This window comes from Lucilia cuprina, chromosome X (genome assembly GCF_022045245.1).
Source record: "Lucilia cuprina isolate Lc7/37 chromosome X, ASM2204524v1, whole genome shotgun sequence".
Lineage (NCBI taxonomy): Eukaryota > Metazoa > Arthropoda > Insecta > Diptera > Calliphoridae > Lucilia > Lucilia cuprina.
The window spans coordinates 136,414-146,741 of NC_060949.1; the positions used below are offsets into that span (position 1 = coordinate 136,414).

Sequence of the window (10,328 nt, forward strand, 5' to 3'; positions counted from 1 at the left end):
ATAAAACTCACATACAGAAAATGTGTGCACGAAAACCGGTTTAATGGCGGTGGTAAAAAATAAATTTAGTAAGAAGGATGTACGTACATATGTATGTGAAAGATGGATATGTGCGCGGAGAAAAAGGTTTTATGGCGACAAACAAATGTTTTAAAAAATAAAAATGTTTATTTGCAAAACAAAAACTTGCATATATTTCCAAGTATTTTATTTGGGTTAAACACTAATTTATAAATATTTAATAAAGATATTAATGGGTTATTGTAGGAATTTTGTATGGAAACGGGGATAATTGTATGAGTACGGGGATAATTAAATAGTTGTCGAAGTATTGCTATTATTATTATTATTCAAATACTCTAAAATATTTTATTAAATTACATATTTATTTTAAATATGACCATGCAATTATGATGTTACATTAGAAAAAATACTAATATTAAAATGCCCTTTTAACAAATAAATAATTAAATCCAAAAAATGTAAAAAAACCCAATTTAAATAACTGGAATTCCAAAATTTTTTTCCAAAATTTCCAAAAAAAATTCCAAAAAAATAAATTCCATCAACAAATGTTTTTTAATACAAAACCTAATGACACATCGTATGTCCTATTTCTTACTTCAATTACAATAACGATTGATATTTCTATTTGCACACGTGCACAAAGATCGTAAAAAGCCATAAAATAATAATGAAATTTATGGAAATTTATCACATTTTAAAAATTTACGAACATCTACAGGCAAACAAAACTCTTTAAAGTTTACACACGCATATACATAAATGCACATGTATGCTTACACAATTCTACATAAAAAAGTTAATTTTCATTTTCTTAAGATTTGCAATATTATAGAACTCATGAAATACTCTTTTGTACTCGTTTCGTTTTTCCGCTATTTAAATTTAAATATCACTCGTGAGATTTATTTTTAAAAGTCACTAGAAAAAAGATATATTCACAAAAAAGTAAACAATTTATTTCGCTCGAATTAATATCACTCGAGACAGAAATCAATTTGAATGCTCTTCCTACTCTGGTTTAACGGTCCATATTTGACCCTACCCCATATAAAGTCCCCTTCAGAAAATTATTTAAACGATCATTGCTTGCTTAAAAATATGAGTTATGAAAGAAACTTTTATACGAAAGTTTATCTTACCAAAATTCATACCAAATTTCATGCGGAATGTGTCAGCACCCTTCACAAAATTACATTTACGCTAATTACTGGCATACATATTTAGAGAACAGCGATGATATTCAATGTAAACATGTTTTATATCCACGATCGGCAACTCTTATACACAGATGTTTAATTCACAATCAAGTTGTATATTTGTTCAATTCACAATCGATGTTGTAGCGTTGTATGTCAGCAGCTGCTACAATAGTCATAACAATGTTGTTGGTATTTTCTATGCAAAAGTTCTATACAACTCTTACGACAATTTTTCATATGTTTTTCGAATGTCGTAAGAAAATTCAGCATATAAATAAAAAAATCAATCGATTTTGGCATAAAAAACGATAAAGTGGTAACACAGAAATTACAAACTAAAAGCTGTTTACCAAAACAAAAATTTTATTAATTAAATTTTATTTCAATTTCCAAAAATTTGATAACAGTTATTTTAGGTCCTTGGTTGTTTTATTTAAAACACTTTAATTTTTATTTCAAGTTAGAGTGCGATATTCGGCTTTTTTATTAATTGATCAAATATTTGTAGAAATAAATTTTCTAATGTCTTAAAAAAAAATCCCCAAAATTTAAATAATTAAACATTTAACAAACGCCATTTTCTTTTATATTTTTATTGCGCTTGAGATATGCGATAATTAATAATTTAATTAATTAATAATTTGCATGAATGCATGAGTGTCGAAGTTTTAAGGAAACTCAAAATATGTATAACATTGTTCTACACAAATTGATAATTCAACTAAAAGATTTTCGAGGCAGGATCTAGTATGAGAGATTTGACCAATTATAGACCTATTGTAAAAGATTATTTATGTAACATTTCAGTACAAAGAAGACTTCACTTTCGTGAGAAGGGTATATATAAGTTTGTCATTCCGTTTGTAATTTCTATAATATAATTTTCCGACCCTATAAAGTATATATATTCTGGATCCTTATAGATAACGGAGTCGATTAAGCCATGTCTGTCTGTTGAAATCAGTTTTTAGAGGTCCCCAGATATCGGCGAGATTCGAATCTTCAATAATTCTGTTAGACATGCTTCGAGAAGATCGCTATTTAAATCAGCAAAATCGGTCTATAAATAACGGAGATATGAGCAAAAATCCTAGACAACCTCTGAAAATTTCATCAGAAAATGTCATATTTTTTTCATGCTTTGTTAAATTAGCAACAACAACACTGTATATTAGAAATCGATGTACACGTGTGTGTAGATGTATGTGGTTTTATTCAGCTGTGTATTTTTGTAATTTGGATGTGTTGGCGTCATTGAGTTGTGTTTTTTGTTTTGTGAATTATCTTCGTATATTTGGATGTAGGTTGGTTTTATTGCGTTGTTTATTTTGTTTTTGTTTTCTGTGTTTTTCGTTATGTATGTTTAGATCCGTGGGTGGCCAGAAAGAGAACCCTACAAACATTTTCTATTGCGGAAGTTACCCGTGTGAAACTTCCAAACGTGCTAAAAGCTCGCCAGCGATGTTGCGGAAGTATAAGAATTCTTGTCACCAGTCGGGAAGAACTGATGCCGAGCTGGGGAACGTCTAAGAGTAATGTGGAAGATACTTCTGGAAGACCCGCAGAAGAAACTTCTAGATGACTCTTTGAAGTAAGGTATTGCCAAAGACTCTTCTAAATGTGACTAGAAAGTCACTTCTTGAAGTGACTACATAGTATCATCAAGAAGTGTTCCTATCTTATCTTCTGGAAGATGAGTTTTCTTTTCTTCTAGAAGAAAAGTATTCTTTTCTTCTAGAAAAAGAATATTCTCTTCATCTAGAATATGAGTATTCTCTTCTTCTAGAAAATGTGTTTTCTCTTTTCTATTTGTATACTCACCAAGATAAAATCTATAAAAATAAATCTAAATAAAATGAAATTTTATAGTTTTTATTAAAATAATTGAAATTAAAATAGTAGAAAAAATAATTGATTTAACAACTAATCTAAAAAAGTGACATTAGACCGACTCAAAAAAAATGTGCATGAGTTAACCCCCTCAAAATATTTGCCGTTATGTAATATGAAGTCTAATGTACATACATATCAAAAATTTAGAATTATTACCTTATAATAAGATAATTTGCAGGAAATCTGTATTGATATTCCAACTGTTTGCTGGTATACTTCCAAAAATTATAAAATGTTGGACTCTAAAATATTTTTGTAGTTCTTCATAAATTTTATGATCAATCCATCAAATTGTAAGAGTTATATTTTGGAACGCATTAATCCATCAATCGTCTATAAAGATCTGAAATTACTAAGTCATGGATTAACGACCCTAAACGGGATATTGCTTTTGACACTAACTGCCGCTCCACACTAGGAAACTTTTTTTGGGAAACTTTTGATTTTGCGTGAGAGAGAAAGAGAATATCATTACTCTCTCTCGCGGTACGGAGTTTCTCGTACTCGGAAACTTGTTTTGTTTTGTTATTCTTCTTATTCATACAACAAAAATCAATCCAATTAATACGTACCCTACAAACATTTTCTATTGCGGAAGTTACCCGTGTGAAACTTCCAAACGTGCTAAGAGCTCGCCAGAGATGTTGTGGAAGTATAAGAATTCTTGTCCCCAGTCGGGAAGAACTGATGCCGAGCTGGGGAACGTCTAAGAGTAACTTGGAAGATACTTCTGGAAGACCCGCAGAAGAAACTTCTAGATGGAAGTAAGGTATTACCAAAGACTCTTCTAGAAATGACTAGGAGGTCACTTCTTGAAGTGACTACCTAGTATAAATCTGGAAGTGTTCCTATCTTATCTTCTAAAAGATGAGTTTTTCTCTTCTTCTAGAAGAAGAGTATTCTCTTCTTCTTGAAGATGAGTATTCTCTTCTTCTAGAAGATGAGTATTCTCGTCTTCTAGAAGATGAGTTTTCTCTTCTTCTACATGTATACTCACCAAAATAAAATCTATAAAAATAAATCTAAAATAAAATGAAATTTTATAGTTTTTATTGAATTAATTGAAATTAAAATAGTAGAAAATATAATTCATTTAACAATCTATTCTAAAAAACAATCTAATCTAAAAAAGTAATATATGTACATTAGACCGACTCACAAAAAATGGTGCTTGAGTTACCCCCCTCATAATATTCGCTGTTATGTATATATATGATGTTACCCAAAATATTTTCGGTTAATTATTGTCCATTCGTTAGTTGGACAGTTTTAAAGAAAATATCGTATGGGAACACGATTCTTCAAGTTAAATTCAATATTTTATCCACCTTCAAAAAATCTTTGTTATGTTTTATAATGGTTCCCAAAATATTTCTAGTCCATCGATGCACAGTGGGGCAGAATGGAAATTTTTGGAAATAAATCTGGCATTTCTAAACGGCTGTTCCGATCGGGATATAATTTGGCGTGAGCGTAGCCAAGGAGTATTCGAGTTTAAGTTTTGAAGATGAACCCCGCAGATGCCCCAGGGACGGAGCTGTGGCGGCTCAAAGTAGGGTACCTACGACATGTAAAATTTTTAAACTCGGGCCATTTTTATTTTCTGAAAGCGCTCGACGAGATCTTGAAAAAATATGCTTGGACATACTACTTATCTTTTATAATATCCGAGTTATAGGTATTTAAAAATTTAGTGATACAAAATTTACCATACCTTGGTCCGCCTTTTTTTGAATACCGGGCGTAATTTTGGACCAAATGGACTTAATTTTTTCTTGTTAGTTAGACAACAAATTTTTCAATAATATAGATTTTTTAGATTTTTGCCGTTTTTTTGCCCAAAATGTGTCTTAACTCTTTTATTAATAAAATAAAATTTTCTTTAAGAATATATAACAATTTTATAGTTTTCTAAAAGGTATCTTTACGCAGAACGCTTTGGCGTAAAAAACTTGTCCTATTTTTTGAAAATGTTGCCACTGCGTCCTTCCGAATATGACCTATTTTTTATCAAAACTTCAACTTTGGGCGACATGTTCTAAAATCCCAAAGCTGGGATCAGAAAACTGAAAGCAGTTTTGGAAACCTCAATATGTTTTCTATTTACTCCAAAAGTATTTTCCCAGCCCTAAAAGAAATGTGGACCCTATGGGCAAAAAAGTAAAAAATCCCTTTTTTGGGATTTTCATTCCTATTTTTGGAATTGCGGGATGCCCTTTGACCTTTTCAATATTTTTTTACATTTTCTTATTTGAAATGACAAATTTAACAAGCGTTGAAGATTCATTTTTACAAGATAAAGATTTCATTGAGTTTTGTTCATAAATAAAGATTTTGTCATATATTATATATTTGTTAAATTTCTAAAACTATGATTTATATCAAAATTTTAATAGGGTCGCAGATAGCTACAACAATTTAGTCCATATTTATCCCTTAATATCTTTTTTCAGTTAGATATGAAAATTCTCGACCCTTTACATTTCAAGCCAATATCTCAATTACATTCAAAAATATGTTCATTTAAACCTGAGTCCTTTAATTTCACCTTTTTCATATTTTAGTATTAAATATGACAGAACATGTTTAAATCTTATATTTACCTATTTTCTATTTGTTTGCTTATCCTTATAATTGAAAGGTCCTATTATGCTTAAATTTTCAGATATTTATAACTATTTTTTACCTAAATTTTTTTGACAGATCATTTCGTTCTGTTTCGTTTATGATCATGTAGGTAAAAATATACAGGTAATGATAATTTCGATTCATTCACTAAAAAGAAATATCAATGACTGAATTACAGGTTATAGTAATATAGTCCTAAATGTTAATAGGTAGACAGTTCGTAATTTTTTACTTTGGAATACCTGTATCGGAAATGACAAGAATTGGTATACTTCTCAGATTTTAAGTACCATATTTAATAAATCTACAATGAAGATTACATTAAAGTACGAAGAGTTGTGTTCCGTTTTATGGAGTGTATCTTCAAAAGGGCCAGAAAGAATTGAAGACATTTCAAATTATATAAAAACTACATATAGTAGAAAAGTAGACAAAACAGGCATATCAAAAATTGAAAACTTTTTGATGTAAAAAGTAAGTCTGTGGATGGAAATCAAAAGAAATATCGATTAAAATTTTGTAGTTGGATGGAAACTACTACGGAAATCTCAACTTACAACACATCAGCAGGAGCGCCTTGCAAGTCATACGAAGGCTTATGTTCAAGGTCAAAAAAAGAGGGTCACACAAAAACTTTTTTCAATCTCAAATGAGGAAATTGCTGATACATTTAACGAAATGCTGAAAAAGGAAAACCAACCTATGGATGCCGTACATATTGCAACTATTCTTCCTAATGCAAACTATCCTACTATCACCTATTGCTGTTAATGATGTGGAAGCTTGTATTGATATATCATCTTTGCTCGAAAACACAGCATCAAGAATTGTGTCAGACTTTTCAGAAGACCAACTAAGGAAAATTCATAACTGTGATGTTGTCTTAATGTGTAAGTGGGGATGTGACGGTTTATCAGCACTTCCAGAATACAAACAAACTTGTGGAAGTCGGACATTAGCAGACTACAAAAGTGTATTTATGTCATCATTAGTGCCATTACGAATTCGTTCATATTCCCTTAATCCATCATCGTCAAGCATCGGAAATTCATTTGAAGATATATGGATCAATACAGCTCCGGGTTCAAAAAAATTTTGTAGACCCATTGGATTTGAATATATAAAGGAGTCAAAGAAAACAACAAAAGATTTAGTGGAATATTTAAAAGATGAAATAAATGCATGGGCTGGGAAAATACTTTTGGAGTAAATATAAAACATATTGAGGTTTCCAAAACAGCTTTCAGTTTTCTGATCCCAGCTTTGGGATTTTAGAACATGTCGCCGAAAGTTGAAGTTTTGATAAAAAATAGTTCATATTCGGAAGGACGCAGTGGCAACATTTTCAAAAAATAGGACAAGTTTTTTACGACAAAGCGTTTTGCGTAAAGATAACTTTTAGAAAACTATAAAATTGTTATATGTTCTTAAAGAAAATTTTATTTTATTAATAAAAGAGTTAAGACACATTTTGGGCAAAAAAAACGGCAAAAATCTAAAATTTTTTTGAATTTTTAAATTAAAAAACGTATATTATCGGATCTGTAAATGATATTGATCTGAAATTTTTTGTATATTATTGGAAATTTTGTTGTCTAACTAACATGAAAAAATTAAGTCCATTTGGTCCAAAATTACGCCCGGTATTCAAAAAAAGGCGGACCAAGGTATGGTAAATTTTGTATCACTAAATTTTAAAATGCCTATAACTCGGATATTATAAGAGATAAGTAGTATGTCCGAGCATACTACTTATCTCTTATAATATCCGAGATCTCGTCGAGCGCTTTCACAAAATATAAAAATCTTTGTATTTGGGTGAAAAACAAAAAAATGGCACGAGTTTAAAAATTTTACATGTCGTAGGTACCCTACTTTGAGCCGCCAATTTATTTCCAAAAAATTTCCATTCTGCCCCACTGTGCATTGCCGGAGACACTTTAGTGTCATCGGAGACACTTTAGTGTCCAATATAGGCGTCATCGCCGTTTTTGGTTAGTGTGGACAAATTAAAAAATAAGTACAGTAGGACCTTGATTATCAGTAAATATAACCAAATTCTATTGTTTTTTAACAACCATGAACAATAAAACAAATCGAAAACAGGAATAACAAATCGAATAAGAGACAAACAACATTACTAGACTATTTTTACAAGTTACATAACATGAAATCCTTATCTACAGTTTACTGTTTTCTGACAAAATAATTTTTTATTATTTTGAATCATGTATATAAAATCCTTGAATTATTTCTTTTTTACATATTCATTTATTATATAATAAATATATCTATTAAAAAACTAGCCAAAGTTTACACTCAACCGAGAAAATCGATTATACAGAATGCTTCCGGTCCTGACCATCACGGAAAATCGAGGTCCCACCGTATATTAACATGACATAGGCAAGATTGAAAAAATAAACCTGTAGCCAGCAAATCTAAGTATCCGAAACAAGAACAAAATGAAAAATATTTTTTGTTGTTTTAATTCGAGAAACCTCAAAAAAAATTATATTATTATTAACATTTACATATCTATATCGAGCAATAAATAATTGGAATGGAATCTTCGATTGGGGTAGCGAAGTTCACCGGGTATTAGCTAGTATTCTATAAAATCGTTTGGAATATGAAAAAAACATTAACATCTAAATTTTTTTAGTTAAGTAATAATTTTTGTCTGTTTTAGATATAAAACTAAATAATAATTTTAAATCAGAAATTTTTTTCATTTTGAATTTTTTCTTCATTTCCTAACGTTACTTAAATCTGTTTCAAAAATATTTAAAGGTTTGGAAGTAGGCTGCAAAATTGAATTTTTAAATTTTATTGTAAACTAGCTAATACCAGATGTGCTTTGCTACCCCGATCGAATTTAAATACATAATAATCCAAAAAAATTATTTATTTAGTTACTAAATTATAACATTTTTCTTAAAGGTTTATTATAATTTCTCTTGATCAGAATATATTTCATTTAAATTCTAAAATAATACATTAGTGATCTATTGATTTCTTAGTGCTAAAATTTTAAATTTTCATTACCAAATAATGAGTTAAAATGCTAAAATAATTACTACATTGGCATTTTAACTCATTATTTTAACATGGTGATGTCATTGGAGGCTAGTACTTACAACTTAAGCTTACAAGTAGTGACTTATACAATACTATACTTAGATGTCACAAAATGAATAGTTACATGTAAGGACTATTATAATTTCTTCATCGTAATGGAATAAAATTGTAATAGTTAGTAATAACTAAATGAATTAGTTATATTAAAAAATTTGCGTTCAACATCTCTGTACTTGTGGCATTTTTTCTTTTTAAGCTAGCATTTTTAAAGTGACGATTTTTGATATCTTTAATGGCCTTTCTCATGTCATCTTCAAAAGTATGAGTATCATTAGGATTTACGGTAGCATCTAAAATATAAAAAACAAGTTTATAATTTAATTATTGCTAAAATTGAAAAAAGGAAACAAGGAAAACCCTATTGATCATACTTACGTAAAAAACATCCATAATTTTAGAGAAATTATAAAGTCTCTTTTTCGTATGGCTACCGTGAAGATCTTAATAATTATTAAATTGGGACTTAAAACCAATTTCAATTCCAGATTTACCAAGGATGCTTTTCACCGCATGAATCTAAATGAAAATATATAATTTTATTTATATTACTTCCAAATTTAATAATACGTACCATTCCACTTTTATTTTCTTCATTTATGTAATTTTTCCAATCTTGTAATGCATCATCGGTGTCCATTGGAAAACGCTCCAAATGTTTTGGATTGCTCTATAGAGACATTATTGTTGATTTGAGTGCCACAGTTTGCTCTGCCAAAATGTTTCCAACATTTATATTTTGATTAACAATAATTGACCAATTGAACATACTTTATTTCTTTGGGAATCTCCACTTGGTATATTTCATTTATTTATTTATTTAATTACACTATTTTTTCAAATTTTTTTCAATAATTTAGTTTAAAATTTTTGTCGCAAAACGTTATTTTCTCAGGATACTTTTTATAAAACTATATTTTTTATTTGAACATGTAAATATAATAAAGAAATTTATCCGTAATATTTAACGTTTTCTCATAGCCGAACAAGATAAATTAACCATATGCATATGCGCGAAATTATTAGAAAATTTTCTATATACAAAGTATAGCCAAATATAAAGTTATATAACAAGATATGCATATAACCGATTTTAGCTGAGTGAGAAAGTAATATTTAGCGCACTTTTCGGGTATGGGGGCTTGGTGAAATAATGGACCGATTTTAACAATTTTCAATAGGCTTTGTCCTTGGTTCAAAACTTTTTTTTTCTGAGTCGATCGATTTAATTTAAGGTGGGTATAGTACTAATATTTTAATGCAAAGTATGCAAAGTATGGTTTGCGAGCGTGGCTCTATGTTTGTTTAGGATGTGGAGCTGTGGCTCTTTAGTTTCATACACAGATTTTGTGACAAAAATTTTAAACTAAATTATTGAAAAAAAATTGAAAAAATAATGTAATTAAATAAATAAATGAAATATACCAAGTAAAGATTCCCAAA

The 10,328-nt window shown here is 29.3% G+C and overlaps 1 protein-coding gene and 1 long non-coding RNA gene across 2 annotated transcripts in view; one reads left to right on the plus strand and one right to left on the minus strand.

The window, feature by feature from the left end:
- The window catches only part of LOC111685441, a 197,202-nt gene that overhangs the window by 33,174 nt on the left and 153,700 nt on the right, over positions 1-10,328 (plus strand). The gene's annotated exons all lie outside the window — the stretch shown is intronic.
- On the minus strand, positions 9,042-9,601 carry LOC124420733. Its single transcript, XR_006941344.1, has 3 exons — positions 9,460-9,601; positions 9,264-9,404; positions 9,042-9,178 (listed from the first exon to the last, which is right to left on the minus strand). It is a non-coding gene; the product is annotated as an uncharacterized LOC124420733 (long non-coding RNA).